Below are 20,000 nucleotides of genomic sequence, written 5' to 3'. Positions count from 1 at the left end.
AGCCAGGAGAAGAGAGGGGACCTCGGACTGGGATCTCTGGGGTGGAGATCAGGGGCATCCTCTGGCACTGGCACTAAGGCAGGGCCAGGCACTAACGATTGATTTGGAATTTGCTCTTCGTCCGGGACGGACGGAGCTTGGCACTGCTCAGTGCACCCAAGTGACACTGGCAGAGAGTGTGAATCAAGGGCAGGATCTCCTGGAGGGGGATCTACTTGGGGCCCTGGCACTGGCATTGGGGCAGGGTCGGGCACTGAAATGGGATTGGGAATTGATCTTGGTGGAGAGGGACACTGCACATTGCACTCAGGTGGCACAAGCAGTGGAACGAAATCGATGCGTTTAGTTTTACTTGTGCCTAATAAATGATTTGGGGGATTTGGACCCCTGGATTGCTCTAACTTGGATGGGGACTGGAAGTCCTGTCCCAGGAGGAGGTCATAACCTCTAGGTATGTATCTGGCGACTGCGAGGTCGCAGATTTCAGATCAGTGAAGTCTCGTGACCTTCAACTTGACAGTAGGAAGTATCATTTTAAAGTGACTGATACCTTCAATCATGACGAGTTTCCGTCTATTAATGGTAGCTCCTCGGGGAACTTTGTCTTCCCTTATGAGGGACATTTATGTGCCAGAATCATCAAATGCTTTGACTTGGCTGGCGGGCGCACCTACCTCAGGGAAGTGCCACATAAATGGGACCCTGGTCTGGAGGACCTAAAGATGTTGGATTGGTGACTGCCAAGGCAAGGGCAGGCGTACTTGATTTATTATTGTTAAGGCATTTTGTCCATTGGGCAGAGTGCCCATAGACCTTGCAAGCCGGGCAATGAGTCCGGCTATAATCTTTACCTGGACTGTCACATAGGGGGAAGCAGGCCCTTTACCCTTCGTCCATGACCCAGTTGTGGCTCGGGGTGTTGTCCCGTTTGAAGACGTAGGGGGGTTTTCTGGCTGATTCTCAGCCTTCAAGCTGCGCTGTTCAGTGGAGTGCCCTGTTCATTTACACTACCCACACAGGTTTCTTAGGGGAGTGCCCATTCTTGTGAGGTTGCTGGGAGTTGGCCGAGGCAGGCAGGGAGGGATATAATTTTTGGCCATGGGAACTGAGATAGGGGTGATGTGTGTCCCATATGTCAGCCCAATGGCAGCACTCGACCACTGTCTTAGGCGCCTTATCACACAAATGAGTGGTGAGAGCTGGCTGGGCATAAAATAAGAAGTCCTCGAGCTGGAAGAGTTCAAGGACTTCCTCCATACTAGTGGCTTTCAGAGATTCTGGCCATCTTTTTAGGGCCTGGGTCTTTTTGAAGATCCACTCAGACCATTCTGACACGTCTTCGAACAGGCCATACTCGTTTGACACATGGACACTTAATGAACAGTCCTTGTGGCCCTCTTCCCAAATGCCCAGATTGCAATGTGCTGATAACAGTTAAGCATATACTGTGTGAATGTCCAAAATATAACCTGCAACGATTATCAAATTTTGGAAATAGAACTATAGAAGAAATTTTGTCAGAATCTTCAACATTCTCAATAGCACCAATTTTAATGTTTATGAGAAGCTGCAAATTAATTGGAAAAATATAAAAAAACAATCAATCAGTATAATGAATTTTAAAACAAGTAAATTTTATGATTTTACTTAATTTATTTTGATATACCTTTTTAGTATGTATGGAAGCATGAGTTTAAATGTATTTATTGTGTGAGTGTGTTCCAGTATGAAAGCGTATGCCTTTTTACAGCTTTTAATTTCATTTTCATTTTTGTTCATCATCATGGACAAGTGACCTAATAGGTCCCAGTGCTAGGCTTCTAGCCTAGACTTGTCATTTCATCCTAATCCTTCGGGCCAGCCCTATGAGAGCTGATGGTCAGGTTAAACTATTTTTATAATAATAATAATCCACTCAGACCAGGTTTGTCCTGATTCCTTGGGCATATTTCTCCCCCTTTTCCTCCAACAGTCGGGAGTTATTTCAAAAGCCTTTATAATGGTTTGGCGGACAAGGTCAAGATTTCTTTGATCCTCAGGGGACAGAGTGTTGAATGCAATGGCACCCTTTCCTCCAAGGTGCCGTCCCAGGATCAGAGAAATTTCTTCAGTAGAGGCTGATAGGTCGTCAGGACCTCTTCAATATGGTCGAGCCAGGCTTCAGGCTCGGCTTTTTCCCATTTTCTGATGAAGGTGCCTACACTGCTGAGGGTTGAGTAAGGAGAGGGTGTTGATGTATTGTGCATGTCGTGAGCTGCCATTCAAGCTGATGAGCTCTTTCCTTCTCCCTCTCCTGTCTTTCTGCCTTTTCTTGTTTCTCATGGGCTATTCTTTCTTTTCCCTCTCCTGTCTTTCTTCCTCTTCTCGTTTCTCCTGGGCTGTTCTTTCTGTTCTGCCTCTTCTCGTTTCTCCAGGGCTATTCTTTCTTTTTCTGTCTCCTGTCTTTCTGCCTCTTCTCGTTTCTCCTAGGCTATTCTTTCTTTCTCATTCTCCTGTCTGTCTGCCTCTTCTCGTTTCTCTTGGGCTCTTCTTTCTGCATCTCTTTCCGCCTTGGCACCGTCTACCCTCTCTTGGACCCATTCCCTCAGGGCTTGTCCAGATAGTCCCATGTCCTTTCCAGCAGACATGTAGAATTAGAAGTCCTCATTTTGCTGGGCTCTGGATGTCATAGACATCTTGAAATAATGCTTATATGTGCTGGACCCATCAGAAAATCAAATATGTCTGAAAAGACTCAAGGCTGTTCGAGGGAGCAGGTTCAGTATGTCTGATGAGACTCATTGGTGTTCGAAATGAACAGATTCAGGTTGTCTGAAAAGACTTAAAATTCAGGTGTCTGAAACACTCAGTTGTTCAGGATGAACGTAAATTGATATGTCTGAATAAGACATCTGAAACACTAATACTGTTGAAAATTAATTATGTCTGAATAAGAAATTTCAGGATGTCTGAAAGCTCAGTTGTTCAGGATGAACAAAAATTTATATGTCTGAATAAGACAAATTTCAGGATGTTTGAAGAGACTGTTAATTCATATGTCTGAATAAGACAAAGGCTTAGTTAAAATTTAATATGTCTGAATAAGACAAATCTGAAACACTCAGTTGTTCAGAATGAATGAAGATTAGTGTGTCTGAATAAGACGAATAAATAAGACAAATATGTCTGAATAAGACAACCTCAGGGTGTCTGAAAGACTTAAAAATTAGTATGTCTGAATAAGACAAATTTCAGTTAAAAATTGATATGCCTGAGTAAGACAAACTTCAGGGTGTTTGTTAATATGTCTGAATAGACTTAGTGGTTCTTAATGAACGAAAAATTGGCCCAAGTAAGCCTTTATGTAAATTTTATTTTGCAGAGAGACGCTGCAAAACTAATAAAAAGAAAAGGCTTACTGGGTTATGGTGTGTAAAGGAAATTTTCCTTGCTCTGTTAAATAATTTTAAATGTCGTGTGATGAAAACAGTACATCGATCCTATCGAATATTAAGATCTCCAACGCACGAGGGTGAGAAAAAAAGTTTGCTTAATCATATAACATGCAAAGAGGCAGTGGGGTCTGCTGTGGGGGAGGAAAAAAATGGTTAGTCTCTGTTATCAAAACAACTAAGCCCACACGTGTACTCAGATGTTTACTTCTGGTCTTGTAACATCTGCCGACAAATGAATGAGTTGGGGGGGGGGTGTGTCTTCTTGACCGCATGTCTGCCCTTCTTTTTTCATTACCTGGGCTTACCCCTGCTCGGGCCTCCTGCAGTAATGAATGAACTAAGGAATTCTCGCTTATATTTTTGTTAATGAATAAATTTACAAGAATACTATGGGCTCGCTGACAAATATCCTACTCAGTTAAAGAATTAAAGGGTTATTACTTACAAAATGCGACGAGATGCACGGATGTATGGATAAAATTAGCGAATGAAAGGATTTATATATGAGTGCTGTGTGTGTGCAGTTTTATAACAATAGAATTTCTAATGGAACTCACAAATCAAAGATGGCGGACGGTTAGGGATGGACCCATGTGGCCTGGAACTGAAAGTTCTGTGTCGGAATTTACTATTCTCTTGTCTTGAAAGCGGAAATTTGGATTCCTAAATACTTCCTAGCTTTTCCTATCGATCAAGCGATGGAAAGAGAGAGAGAGAAAGGATAAATCCAGTGATGCAAAATAGCTGAAGTCAAAGTGGTCAGACAGTGTGCCTAGGGAATTCAGGATAATTATCTTATCGTGTGATTGAAAATAGCTTTATTCTTTTATTAACTCTTCGACTGAGTTGTTTGGCTTCTATTCTTACAGTAACATGCAATAGCACAAAACTGTTGTGGAATTATTAATACACTCTCTCCTCTCGTGAGAGCCAGCCCTTTGTTGGCCGAGTTGGTTAGCTTCAGTGTGATTGATTCCCGCCGCCGGCTGGAAGTTAGGGCTTTATTCTGGTGATTTCATTTCTCTTCGACTGAGTTGTTCCACGATCTAGGTCCCTATTCTTAAAACATGCAGCCACGTAAAATAAGTCTAATGCTTCGGGCCAGCCCTAGGAGAGCTGTTAAAACTGTTCTGGAAAACTTAATACACTTTCTCCTCTCGTGAACTAATTTGGCATGCATGTGGTCTGTCAATTACCCAATACTGATTGCAGTCACTTTTCGCACCTAGCATAAACCTAAACAAAATATTTCAACACGTACTTACGCTGTGGAACTGTCTCTACTCGTGCTTAAAAATGAAGGGGGTTTTGATATCAAGATTGTCTCTAAAATTATGCAGACCAGCTAGCAGTTGCTATTCTGCTGATAATTGCAAGGCATTCGAATCCTGGCATGGTACGACAGTTGCTACGAATGTCCGGGGGATACTTACTTGACTCTGGGTGGCAACGGATAACGTAGGGAGTTCCTTTTATTTATTGTACATCTGACTCAATATTAGGACAATTCGTAGACAAAGCAAAGGAAATCTATGGCTTAGGGCCTTCTTCATGTAAGGGAAATTACGTAAACTCAAGGGTTCTCCTAACTAATTATATTTACATAACACAGATCAGAAGAATGACAAATTACTGGCAGGTAATAAAAAGGTCCTGCTAAAATAATGAATCCTACTCAGAATAATTAGTCTACGCTGATGATGTCTTTGGAACAAGAAGCATTGCAGTGGAAAGGGGAACTACACATGGATCAGCCGAGGGATTCCACAGTCAAGGCCTATCTTCATCAAGATGACGGTCATCGTTGATAAGTCGGTGGCAATGAAGGAAGGAATTATAATGCCACTACAAAGTATACTGGTTTCGAGCACGGTGTCGAAAATGTGGTTGATTCCAAAGGACAGGCAAGGCAAGGATGTCTGTCCTCGGGTCGTGCTCTGAGCGGTCTTTCTCTCGATTTCTCTTGCAGTGTCTATTTATAACCTTCGGGGATCACCCCGGGAATCTAACCAAATGGCGCAAAGGTCAATCTTTGTCACGTTTTCTATAATGTCGGCCCAACCCACGTGGAAGGTTCAGTGTGGGGGGTGACCAAATTTCTCTTTTGGCTCCTCCCTTGCCTTGGAAGGTACAGTCAGCTGGAATTAGGCCTAAAAAGCAGTCACTTTGAACATAGACAGAGAGAGAGAGAGTTAGGCTTAACCATTTTGGGGAATGAGAGTTTATGAAGGGGCGAGTTGAAACCTCAGTTCTAGTAATTAATGAGTGACATTAATTTTTATTTGTTTATGTAAAAACAGGTGAGGTTGCGGGAAAACTGGTCCCAGTTGTTCAATAGTTATAGTAATTAATATAGTATATATATAATTTTTAATTTTGCCTTCCAAGGCAAGGGAGGAGCCAAAAGAGTAAAAACAGGTGGGTTTGCCGACATTATAGAAAACAAGATTGGCCTTTGCCCAGTTAGATATATTATATATATATATATATATATATATATATATATATATATATATATATATATATATATATATATATATATATATATATATATATATATATATATTAACATATATATAATATATATTATATATATATATACCTTCCATAGGCAAGTGATATATAAAATAGAAAGTTATATATATCCCTCCACACTATACCTTCCATATGGGTTGACTGCCGACATATATATATAATATTATACCAATATTATATATTTGCGCCATTTATATATATATATAATATATATATATATATATAATTATATATATATATATATATATATATATATATATATATATATATATATATATATATTATACTGGGTGTTTTGAAATTAGAGCCACCCTTCCACAGAACAAATGGAAAGTTATGAAGTTTTCTGCTATAGCCTATCTCCAAGTACATTATTTTAAGTTTCTATTAAGCAATTTTTCATTTTACATTTCTTGTATTTTAAGACTGAGTGACAGAGTTAGATACAGCCATGGCTAACGACTCGGAGGAAATCAGATGGATTGACCGAATCCGGGCTATAACCTTCAGAGAGGCCAGGGATGCTGGTGTATCCTTCATTTCACGTTCCTGGATAGCTAAATACATTAAAAGGGGTGAATCCTTTGTTAAAAGAAACTAGAACAAAAATCCATATGACTGTCATCGCGAAAAGAGTGAGAATCTTGGAAGGCCTGAAGTCCTTTCTCAGGAGTCAAAAGACATCATAGCTGAGGCAGTGGGTAGACCAAGAAAGTCTTTATGTAAATTGGCGCTTGAACTAGAAACTAAAGGGGTAAAGAAGATTAGTTATAGTGCTGTATATCGTGAGTTGAGAAAATCTGTTATCAAGCCTTTTCATGTTATCAGCAAACCCAACATCACTTAGCAACAGAGAGAAGACCGTGCATGGTTTTGTGGTTCATTTCTTAAAGATTGGGACGAAGCTGACTTTCTCCATGTTGCCGCATCAGATGAATTCTTCATTTACACAGTCAGGAAGCCAAATCATAAAAATGACATCATTTGGGCTGCAAAGTTGGATGATATCAGCGATGACGTGCTCTATCGCCAAGTAGTGAAATTTCCTGAATGTTTGGGAATTTTTCTCTGTTTCACAGCCAAAAGGTTAATGTGGATCATCACAGAAATAGGACAGTCATGGAATGGTGAATACTTCAGAGAAACTGTGCTTACTGGTGGAGTATTTCCTTTCCTCAAAGATCCTGAAAATGTGTTAGTTGAAGAAGTCACATTTTTGCATAATAAGGCAACATGTTTCAAGGCTCTTTCAGACACAGGAGCTGCTTCACAACAGTGGTATCGATTTCTTCTCTTCAAGTGAATTTCCAGGTAGCTCTGCTGACCTTAATGTGTGTGAAAACATTGGTAGTATCTTAAAGGATCATGTTGAAGTGCACACAGTGAACTATGATGGTAGACCAAGCCTTGACAACCTGCGAAGAGAGGTGACCGAAGTGCTCAGGGAAATGGAGTTTGAGTCTCAGCTTTTTTGCAATTTGCTGAAATCATACCCCTCAAGAATGCAGGCTGTGGTACAGGCAGATGGAGGCCACACACAATGTTAAATACTCAGAGAGAAACTTAAATAAATACCTGTTCTGAATTACTTTTGTTTTTGTTCATATCAATTTTAATTTGTGCTGTAGAGAGGGGGCCCTCTAATTTCGAAACACCCTGTATATGTATATATATATATATATATATATATATATATATATATATATATATATATATATATATATATATATATATTATATAATTTATTATATGATGTATATTATATAGTATATATTATATAATATATATGTATATATATATATATGTTATATATATATATATATATATATATATATATATATATATATATATATATATATATTGTTGTTTATATATCTGTTTTACCTGTCTGGTTTTAAAAATTATATATTAAATTATATATATATATATTTATATATTTTATATATAAATATATAATCTGCAATATTCCATGTTTGACAGGAATCTGTTTTTTCTTTTATGTTTTCGAAATTCACACCTGTATTAAATTTTAATTGTAAGTATAAGAGATTTTAAAAAGGGACCTAAGTGTTAATCTGCAACTTTCCATGTTGAAGTAAGGCCTTCATATAGATTTCATTTTATGTTTTCCTAGTCACACCTGTAGTAATATTTATAAATATATGGTAAGTTCCACATCTTTATATATATAAACCATAATAATATATTATATATATATATATATATATATATATATATATATATATATATATATATATATATATATATATATATATATATATATATATATATATATATATATATATATATATATATATATATATATAGTTATGTATGGGAGCTTGGCTGATGAGTTATTTACTGGATTAACGTAAATAATAAGGCCCTGCGTGCCAAGGCCACACGTAATCTATCAATTGAAGCTACAAATTAACCTTAAAGACAGCTGTTATAAATGAAATAAGGTCGCCAGTCAAGGAGAACCCTCGACACAAAGAATATACAGTAACTAAGGACTTTACGTTAACCATCGCCCGACTTCGGACACAGTCAGTTCTCTATCCGTCAGTATGGTTTTAAAACACAACTGGCTCTTCCGAACAATGGATTCGAGACACTAGGGTGCATAAAGAATGTAATGACTTGCTTCCTTCCCTAATTCCTAGTTAAATCACGGGAATAGTTGAATGTCGCTAAACAATATAAATTATGCTTAATCTAGACTTCGTAAAAGCAAATTGTTGCTTGGTTATCTATATGGTGGCGGAAGAATGGAACAAGGAAAAATGGAAATACAGGAAAAGAGGCTAGGAAATTGACAATTCGCCACTTCACTTAGTAACATAAGACTTAAAAGACAAAGGGGTGAAGGAGCCGTCGCATCCGACGTGCTTTCGTGATGGAGGTCTGCTGCTCCCTCTCTCTCGACCTCGCTGGGTCAAATACACAGGAGCGGCGTTCATGCCCTCAGGGTCTGAAATTTTGTCAAAACATCCGCCGACAGAGTACAGGAAAGAAGTAGCTTAAGATCCCCTACCATAAGGTTAATTGTGGAAACTTTTCCTGTGGGGTTAAGTCCCTAATGCTACCTATCCTTGCTATGAACGGGCGTTAAATTTTGAATTTCCTACACTAACTCGGCCGAGACAACCGTCTTCTCCCGCCTTAGTTAGAATATTCTACAAATAAATGCATAGAGGGCGAACAGCAGAAGATTTATAAAAAATATATATATATATATATATATATATATATATATATATATATATATATATATATATATATATATATATATACACATATACACACACACACACACATATATATATGTATACATAAACGATTATATAACAATTTATTTTGAAAGGAATCCGTTCATTAAATTTGTAATATATCAAAATTTACAGGGGGCACTAAAACAGCAATCATTTCAGTTAGCTGTAAATGCAATGAAATATCGCATGCAAACAACAGATAGCATAGAAAATGAAAAGAAGAGAGCCAAATATTCTTAAAATGGGACGATAAAGTAGAGTGGAGGCCATCTTGCATATCATTCCCTTTGTCCGGAAAAGGAGAAAAGCTTAATGAATAGGAAGAACGGGGAAGGAAACAAAGGTCCATTGAAATGGTAGTTATGAAGACTATATGGATTTCTAAAATAATGGAGAAGTTTCACAATGAAATCTGTAGATGAATGTCATGCTGTCTCTAATTTCATGTTTAATACCTCGCTTCTTCTTTTTCAATTTTTTTTTTTTTAAACTGAGTTTTTTAAGGGTTAGTAATCTCATCCAGATTGCTTCTTTTTATAATTTTACATAATTTATTTTCATTTCGAATATATGGTCATAACTCTTCTTTCAAGGCCCAGACGGTAACATAAATAAGTGGATTAAGAGAGAGACTAGCATCCCAAGCTCAGACATTTCATAGTGTAGAAAGTGAACGAATACAAGCTTCAGTACCAATTGGACCCCTTCCCTCATCCCCTGGTATCCAACATACCTAAAAGGCGTTTCCTAATTTCGCTGTTTATTGTCATTTACCCAAAGACCCCCATCGTATATTTTAAACTCTACCCCTCGTACTCTCTTGCTCTCTTGCTCTCTACGTCAGTGTCTCTCCCTCTCTCCCTTTTTTGGTTCTTAAAAGGAAAGCAGTTTTGTTTGAGATTCGCGTTCATAGTTATTTCACGACATTGTCTCGCGTGAGTATTGCAGCCTGAACGGTTTCTCACCTACATGTAAATCGATAATGAAATTTCGTTTCTTTATAAAGGTCTATTCAGGATGTTTCCATTCCTCGAATCGGTATGGTTCAGTGTGAATACTGATTTCTAAGGCTTTAGTTCGTCATCAGACTTAATATAGATTCTTGAATTGCATCAGTGGCTGCAATTGTTTCTTTCTGAATTTCACTTCGTAGAAAAGGACTCTTCGGTGGTTAGGCCCCATCTTCTCTTATCTTGCTATATGTATCAAGTACCCCTCAGTGGCTTCTCATCTGTTATTTTTCTTAGGGTATAACAGGACTTTGTACTTCCACGTAAATTTGTTGGTATGATTTTCAACTTAAGTTGCACACACACTCATATATCTATATATATATATATATATATATATATATATATATATATATATATATATATATATATATATATATATATATTCATATATATGTATATATATTCATATATTTATAGAGAGAGAGAGAGAGAATATACATTACTTTCTTTGTCCCAGTTGTATCAATCATTTCATTTACATTCCATTTGTCGGAAGACTTCTTGCTCCTCAGATAGTTTTATTTTACTTCAGACTTTGACAAGAATCTCAATTCTGTTTTGCCACATTGCCTAAATTTGTATTAATCTTCGTTATAGGGCTTTTCGTTTGCATTGATGTTATTGTTTAATCTACCTCTTAAAAATGAAAAGGAAAAAATTAGTTTGTGTTGTACTATTATCATCTCTGTTTTATTTAGAAAGATTGTAGATGTATGTTTTGAGTATCAAGAAAGAGAAAGAACCTTTCTATTCTTTCTGTATTCCTCCTGATGCTTCCGCGAAACTTCATTCCAGAAGCCCTTATGTTGTAGCAATTTATCTCGACAGAGAAACTGAAAACGCTTCAAACCAGAAGATGAACATTTGGATTATTTCATCTTGAGGTTTTGGTATAGTTTCGTGATCCCTGCTTACATAAGCCAGCCATTCATCAGCCAAAATGCAATTCTGTTTTGTGGGCCATACGCATCTTTCCTGCTCACATTATCACAGGAGGTGCCTTGATTTAATGCAAGCGAAAACCACAAGAAAATTATATCTTAGTGATATCTTAGTGATAAAAAGGAGTTGCTTTTAAATAGCACCTTTCCCTCGTGTTGTCTCAGACCTTTCCTCTGCAATTCTTTAAGGAACCAGTACTTCACCTTTTTATTCCTTCTCCGTATGGAGAAATTTCATTTGCTGCTGACCCTTGATAACAGCAACTTCAGCAACAACTTCAAACTTTTCTTGTGAGTTTGGACGGTAACGACTGAAAGAATCTTAGTTGGAAGCAGCATTCGATAGCTAATTTCTTGCCCAGTTATGCGTTATTTTATCTTTAGGTCAGCGTCTGTCTTTTTTCTCAAGTGAAACTATTACAGACTTGTACTGCATAATACTGAATGTTACGGTGACGTCATGAGTCCAAGTAGCCATAAAACTGAAAAGAAGTGATAGAATTTAATGCACCCGTATTACTATACTATTGTTCTTTAGACACTGTAAGCTGTAAAATTATAGATACAGCTTAAAAGTACTGTGAGGCATTAAAGAATATCAGTCCCCATTTTTTTTCCACAGTTTCCGAAAGGTGCACCTCGTCCTTTTTCGTGTATCGCCAACAATTGGGGGAAAGGGACACACGGTGGGACAGACAGGCGAAAAACAGAGACATCTCCCGACCAAATCTTTTTCGGGTGAGGTGAGGAGAGGACGAAGCCTCAGCCGTCAACATGTTAACACTGAAATGTTTGACGCCTGAATCTCGTGAAACTTTTCAGGGGAGAGATTTGTGATAGGTTTTGCGAGTTGGGTTCTCTCTGACTGACTTTAGATAATAATATATCTGTGGGCATTGCTAGACTAAAGGAGAATGGACACGTCAGATTTTAAAACAACACTGTTTCACACTATGGAGAAAAATTACAAATATATATATATATATATATATATATATATATATATATATATATATATATATATATATATATATATATATATATATATATACACATATATACACTTATATATTATATGTATATATATATATATATATATATATATATATATATATATATATATATATATATATATATATATTTTTTTTTTTTTTAATGATAGTGTAAACAGAAACGTAACGAGAACAGATTAGCAGTTTTCTTAATATTTTTTACGATGAAATTCCCATAAAGGTAAAAAAAATTTTGTGTTCAGTAACCTGCATAAAGATGCTGTAGATAAAAAAAAAAATTACTGCGAAAGCCAAAGGATATAGGTGTCAGCGCAGAGGTGATAGGTAAAGAGAAAATAAAATAACGTGCGACGGGATACACTTCGTCTGTGCACTTCTGTATCTTAAAAATAGGTGTCTACTATTCGCTTGCATGAGGAATAGTTGCAAATATGTAATATATATATACATATATATATATATATATATATATATATATATATATATATATATATATATATATATATATAGAATGTGTGTATATATATATATATATATATATATATATATATATATATATATATATATATATATATATATATATATATATATATATATATAAAATATAAAATATATATATATACCTAAAATGGAAAAAAAAATGGCTTTGATAATAGTAAAAGTCTTCTTTCACAAGCTTGCAAGTTATTGTCTAGAAAGAAAATAAAAACATAAATTTTTTATGAGAGAGAAATAACAAGGTGTTTGAAGGGAGAATTTTTCCATAAAAGACAGAAAAAATAGAAAAGGTGGGGAATTGGAGCAGGATTTGATTTATTATTCATTTACGAGGGAGAGACAGGGAGAATTTTAATTTTAACAAGAAATATGTGTATCTTCCGTATCAAGTTGTTTAATGACAAGCATTTTTTTATCGTAAAAAAAGAAGCTGGAATTGTGTTTGCTTTCCAGATTTTATGAGAGAGAGAGAGAGTTTTTTCAAACGAGGCAGATGAAAAAAGCAGATGGCTAGGACTCCTGTGTTTGGTCATTTTGGGTTTTTACGTAAGTAGTAGTTATTGAGATAGAGATGATTAGGGATCCTAGGTGGCCTTGTGTTATGATTCTACTCTGTTTTCTTTTTGTCTTTAACGTTTTCCCGTTTTCATTAGTTTTATATATATGTTTTTTCATTTATTCAGTTACTCGGCTTCAAAGGCATATCATTTATAGAATCTGATTTATGGCCTTTTTTGTTTCCATTACTTTCTTACTCATTGTTTTTTTATTATTAATTCTAATTTATTGGCTTCTTAGTTGCGGATTCTCAGTTGTTGAGTTTTTTATTTTTACTGGCTTACAGCTTTTTCAGTTTCTGTTCTACTCTATGGAGATGTTACCTTATGGTTCTTATTTACTGACAGTATTTTGTTCAGTTGCTTCTTATTTATAGTTTCTGATTAATGCGTTCATTGACGATTCTGAATTTGAATACTTCAATTTGTTGGCACATAAGTCGTTTTTATTCAGTGAGTATCGATTATGGAATTTAAAAGTTTCGTATGTGAATAATAGGCGGTTTCCGAGTTGTATCTTTTTGCATGGATTCGTATTGTTTCTTGTGTTTATGGGTTACTTTAAATCTGATAACGTGTTATGAAGTAGTTGTCATATTTTGATAGTAGTTTGTGAATCTTTTTAATTTTTGCATGAAGCTTGATGTAATTTTGTTGTTATTCTTTCTGATTATTATAATTTTTTTGTTTCAGTGGATGTAATTTTGTTGTTATTCTTTCTGATTATTATAATTTTTTTGTTTCAGTGGAACTTCAGTCATCGAAAGGTATTTATGTTTTCTCTCTTATAAACAGTAGATTCAAATATTAGTAGGGGTATCGTCTCATGTGTCATCAGGTAATTTTAAGAAAACTTTCTTTTACATAATTTCTCTGTCGCTGTAGATGAAATAAATCTAGACGTGGAAAACATTCTGAAGCTGATCTTTTGATCTTGTTAATACTCAGGTAATCGAGAGTTTCCGAATAGGGGGGCCATCGTACGGTATACAAAGTCAATTGAGCAAGATAATATTGGTGGAGTGCTCTTTCACTTTTGTTATCACATGGCTTTTTCTTGAAAGACTGAGAAATATTTCCAATGACCTCGACTTCGTACCTTATCAGCTAAAAAGATAAAGATCATATTAAGTAATACTGACTTACTAATCCATAAAACCGACTTTTTTGATTTTTAAGTTTTATTCATAAATATTTTAAAACGTTGTGTAACATTTTGTGTAATTCAACATTTACAAATTTATCTGGGAAAATTGTAACTGCTTTCAGTAAATTCCATTTTTAATAAATGTAAAGTGTAAGCATAGACCGCTGAACGACAGAATGAACAGTAATTCTAAGGTTAACGTCTAGGAAATTACTTAGTGACTCCGAGCCAACATGAGGGAAAACTCCGTAGTTACTTCTTGCAGTGTTATTAATGCATAAAAGTATGAGATTATCTCAGTGATGAAGAAATGAAATGCATCGTAAAGGTTAATATATTCCAGATCCAGATATAGGAAAATGAGTAGATTTTGCTTTCACCCAAAACCTCATTCCTTTAGAAAGGGGTTGACCAAAAAGGAAATTCTCGAAAACTTTTATCGTCGAAATCTCGTTGTAACTTTGGAATCGTGGACGATCCCCCTGTACAGAAAACACCACATCTGGTGTGTCATCCCAATTTCGCAGATGATTGGAAGACTACAAGACAAATTTCAGAGTATTAAACAGTTCACGTGCCAGTTTTCTTGTAGTGGCTTAAGGAATAAGCATCATTCTCTACATAACCGTCCTTAATATTTTATTTATTATAAATCTGTGGTAGCACCAGGCTATTCTACCTTATCCAGTTCTTTTATCTTTTGTCACGGAATGTTTCTTTTTGAGTGGTGCATGTGTTGAACTGATTAGAGATTGTTACAAGGGCATTTTTTCTTCTGAACATAGCTCTTCGGTATTTACGGAACATTTCAGGAACATTGAAAAGGAAAATAAAATATTTAATCCATTCTGATAATCACTGCCACGCTAATTAAACATCAGTATTTTAAACATTGTTTATATTTTGTTGAAATTGATTTCCCTTTTTTGTATCAGTGATGATAAAATCGGAATAATAAAGATCCCACTCTTTTTCCCAAATCCTCTTCATTAGATTTCTGTAAAACACTAAAAATCTTTTCCTTTACAGTTGTATTAACACCTAGTCATAAGAGTGGAGGTAAACAAAACCAGCGAACGACTGAAGTTTACATACGGGAGTCTCTCTCTCTCTCTCTCTCTCTCTCTCTCTCTCTCTCTCTCTCTCTCTCTCTCTCTCTCTCTTATTTCACATACCCGCAATAGCGTTTACTTTTCCAAAACCCATTGCGTATGGCATCTCTGATTAAATTTTTTTTTTTTGGGGGGGAGGCCAAGTCAGCGATGGGTAAATTGCTTTACGTAGCATGCATTTCCATTTAGGCGGTGAGTCTGCCATTGCTGAGTAAATCCTGGCCTAGTATTCTTATTGCGGAAGTCTCCTCTCGCTCGTTTTATTATATAGTTATCAATTATTATTTTTAGTTAATATTTAGATTAGTTATTTGACATGACTTCCATTGCTTTGTACGTGAGTGTTAGTTTTAAGGCATTCGAAGGGGATGAACAGCTAATGAATCCACAGTTTGTTTGGAGTTTTGATTAGCCTCTGTTTTTTTTGAGCACTTTTGCTCTCTTTTCTTTTGCAAAGATGAATAACGACCAATGGCTTTGTAAAGGACGAAACAATATTTAATTCTAGCAAAGCCTCAGTTGAGTCCAACGACAAGGATGTGCTTTAGATGATAACTTCGCATCACGTATACCATGTCCCTCGTAGCCAGTAATATATGGCTTAATAAGGTGATTTTCGAATAAAAAAAAATTTTTCACCCGAAAACATAAGGTTCGATCGATTATCACTCGCAAGCCAGAATCTCATGACACCACCACTTGCGGTGTAGGTTTGATTAATGCTCAGTAATGATTCTGATATTAATAACCAGAGTTGCCTTAACACTTATTTTATCTCAGTCATAACAATTATAGGAACAATATCATAAATGTATATGTGCCCGAATTATCACATTCGAGTGCTTGCATTGAAGCAGAGGGAAAAGTATCAGACTAATAGGAACTCTCTTATGGCTGTCCCAAAAGAATATGCGCTACGTAAACAGAAATTCAAACAGTATATAACACAGACTTCCCGGAAAATCTAATCAACAAGTAAAATCTTAACAAACGAAATTATCACCCAGGAAGCCGAAAAAATGGTCATTTGAATGTAAAACAAAAGGTGAAATGCTGTTCCATAAAAATAAACCGACGATAATGACTGAATGGATTACATTGGCAAGGTTATTCATTGAAAGAATGATTCCAGGAAAATCGCTTCAATGTGAAAATAGCGTTAATTTGATAGACAATTAGAAATATATCTAGTTACAAGTAAAAAGAGGGTAGGAGTTTATGAAAACGAAAGAAAAAAAAATGACATGTCTGAAAACTAGTATCAAAGACATGGACGAGATGAGAGACATGTTAGCCCTTCAAGTGAAGTGTAGATTAACTGGCAGCATATTTCCTTCACGTCTTTTGGCTTTGCTAATGCTCATCCTTAGATTTTACATGGGTTTTTCAAGACAAATTCCCATTTAATGCTTAAAATAATGTAATTTTAGTACATCTGAAAGAATTCGTGATAATAATAGGCTTTTGCCATTAAAAATATGCAAGAGAAATGAATAGATATTCATTGGAAGTTCTAGACCAAATCCCAGAATCAGGAATTTGTTGTCTTGCACCGAATGAAAAGACAGCTTAAAAATGTCTGCCTATTACCAAAGCACAACAATTGTGTTATGCTAATTAAAGATGAAAAAACTAATTGTGGTGACCATATACTGCGGTTTTCCCAGAGAAAAATATGGAAACATAGATTCAGGGAACGTCCCTACAAGGAGCGTAATGGTAACATTTTCTAATCAGTGTAAAGGACTTGGTTTGGACCCTCTGAATTTAGGCTACTAAGTCCCAAGAAAGATACGAGGGCGGGCGTGGCTGAGTTTGTTTATTTCTTTGGGAAACCTATTATGGAATTAAAAATATCGCCATTTTCCACTGTTTGTGACCGCGAAGGCAGCTCATTCAGTAGTTACTGCCACTTCGTTAGAATTTTTTGCCTTATTTTTTTATTTCTACTTTCTCCATGCTTCATCCTTGTTCATTCATCAGAATATAGTTATGTTCCATTTCATGAATTTAGTTCATCCTTACTCACTGATGCCCGAAATTTTTTTTTTTTTTTTTATGAATTTCTGCTAAAAAAAATGTATTATTTCACACATCACTACAGGTATTAATTCACGGTTAGTCTGGTTTTTAAATTTTTTTTATTGATTGGATTGCAAGATTGTTCTTTTATGGAAAATGTATCTTTCTATTGCCAAGGTAAATGAGCCTTATTTTGATTTGAGAAATGTGCTTTCTTTATAGATATCTGTGCTTATTAACAAATTAGTCTTTTGTATTTAAGAAAAGATTCTCATATTGTTTACAGCAAAATAGCTAGAAAACAGCTCACCTTCAACAAAAGTATTTTACCACACCTGCGATGTTTAAGAAAGTTTGAATGACGGAAAAATTCAGTACTTGGGCGCTAAAGAATTTTACCATGTAATCGGAAGACATAAAATAATAAAAAATGATCGATGAAGCATTTGGATGAGATTATTTAGTCTTATACACATCAGTTTTCTTTGACAAAAGAGCAAACTGGGGAAGAGAAGCGTGACATTCGTGTACAGATATCTTTGTGAAACGTCCCCATTATTTTAGAAAGCCATAGGGTTTTCATGCGTAACTCCCATTTTAAAGTACCTTTTTCCGTCCCCGTTTTCCCTTTCATTAAAGCTTTTGTCCTTTTCCGGACAAAGGAAATGATATGTAGGATGGTCTTCACCTTATGTTACCATCGCTTTGGAAAAAGACTTGGCTATTTTTTTTTTCGTTTCAGTGCAATCTGTTGTGTGTGTGTGTGTGTGTGTTATACGTGTATGTATATACCACAGACTGAAATGCAGGTTGTCTTAGTGTCCTAGTAAATTCTTAAATTTTGCAAATTTAAATAAACTGATATTCTAAGAGACTTTTCGTGTTATATAGCAAAGTCTTTTATACAAACAGTTAGATCTACATACTCAAGCGCAGTGTTTCAGTTAACTTGATTAAAAGCTACAAAGCTATAAATAAATGTATATATAAATATATATAAATCAATATATAACATAAATAAATGTATATATAAATATATATGTATATACAAAAGTATATAACAAATATATATATATATATATATATATATAATATATATATATATATATATATATATACATATATATATATATATATATATATATATATATATATATATATATATATATATATATATATATATATATATATATATATATATATATATATATATATATATACAAGAGCCTCGATGGCTGTATTCAATCCCGCAAGCCGGCTGAACTTTGCTAGTAATCAACGGATATAAAAAGCAAATGGACAGATAAATATAACAAACATCTACGTCTCGAACTCTCGCCATGTGCGCTGCTGGGAAGAAGGGCGTTGGGTCTGGTATTTATACACATCGATATGTAACCAAATCAAAAGTATATTGCTTACCCCATACAAAAATGGGAATAAATACACATAAAAGAAAAAGAATATATAATTTATACACATATGTGTATATATATATATATATATAATTATACATATATATATATATATATATATATATATATATATATATATATATATATATATATATATATATATATATATATATATATATATATATATATTTATATATATAATGTATATACAGTATATACATATGCCGAAATTTATAGATGCCAGTGTCCATTTAGTGAATATTACTAATGCATATATTAGAACCTCCTTAAATATATCCAGAAAATAATTAGTGGTTTTGAACCTGCATATTTGTATAGTAATGTTGAGACCTATTATAACAATGATATGGTTTTGATCTGGCCCCGAGGCCAACATGGCTTAATTAAGGCCACAGAATTTTTTAACTGAGATTCACGGCACTTACCATGGAAGGGGCCGGTAGTAGCGTCTAACTTCTACTGTAGGTCTTGGTTCAGACAAAAGCTTATTAGAAAATGTCGGCTTAAGACCTTCTTCAAATGAAGGATTGAATAGGTAAACGCTTAGGGTTCATGTAATTAATTAATCGGAAGAATGGGAAAGGATAATGAACAGGTGAACAGAGTCCTGTCGACCAGTCAGTTATACAGTAGATGGAAGATCCACGATGATATGCAAGGGGGGGCCACTTGAAAGGGCACCACAATGGGAGATACAGGGGTTAGGCCACTATGCACACCCAAGATGATGAGATAGTTCCACAGCAAGCACTCCTGTCTGCTATTGAGAATGCAATGATTACTAAAAAGTCGACAGCTTAGTCAAAGGGAGACAAGGGGGTTGCACTTATAGTGCCAAGCAACTCAATCCTGCAACACTGGTTAATACACTTACGTTACTATGTTAAGCACTTCACTTACGAACACAGGTCTCGCTGAGGTAAATCGCAGTGAGAAAAGAAAATAAAATAGTGAGAGAATCTTAATTCAGGTACATTACCTTCTTCGTGAGATGGGGTTCCTCTTCTAAAGGCGCCA

General features: G+C 35.2%; 1 long non-coding RNA gene across 1 annotated transcript in view; it reads left to right on the top strand.

Moving 5' to 3' along the window:
* Positions 1-20,000, top strand: part of LOC136845568 (uncharacterized) — a 301,515-nt gene that overhangs the window by 95,335 nt on the left and 186,180 nt on the right. Inside the window, exon 2 of the long non-coding RNA XR_010855185.1 lies at positions 14,013-14,033. This is a non-coding gene — a long non-coding RNA (uncharacterized lncRNA). The remainder of the gene's footprint in view (positions 1-14,012; positions 14,034-20,000) is intronic.

This window comes from Macrobrachium rosenbergii, chromosome 14, assembly GCF_040412425.1.
Source record: "Macrobrachium rosenbergii isolate ZJJX-2024 chromosome 14, ASM4041242v1, whole genome shotgun sequence".
Lineage (NCBI taxonomy): Eukaryota > Metazoa > Arthropoda > Malacostraca > Decapoda > Palaemonidae > Macrobrachium > Macrobrachium rosenbergii.
This window is presented reverse-complemented; position numbering and strand designations above follow the sequence as displayed.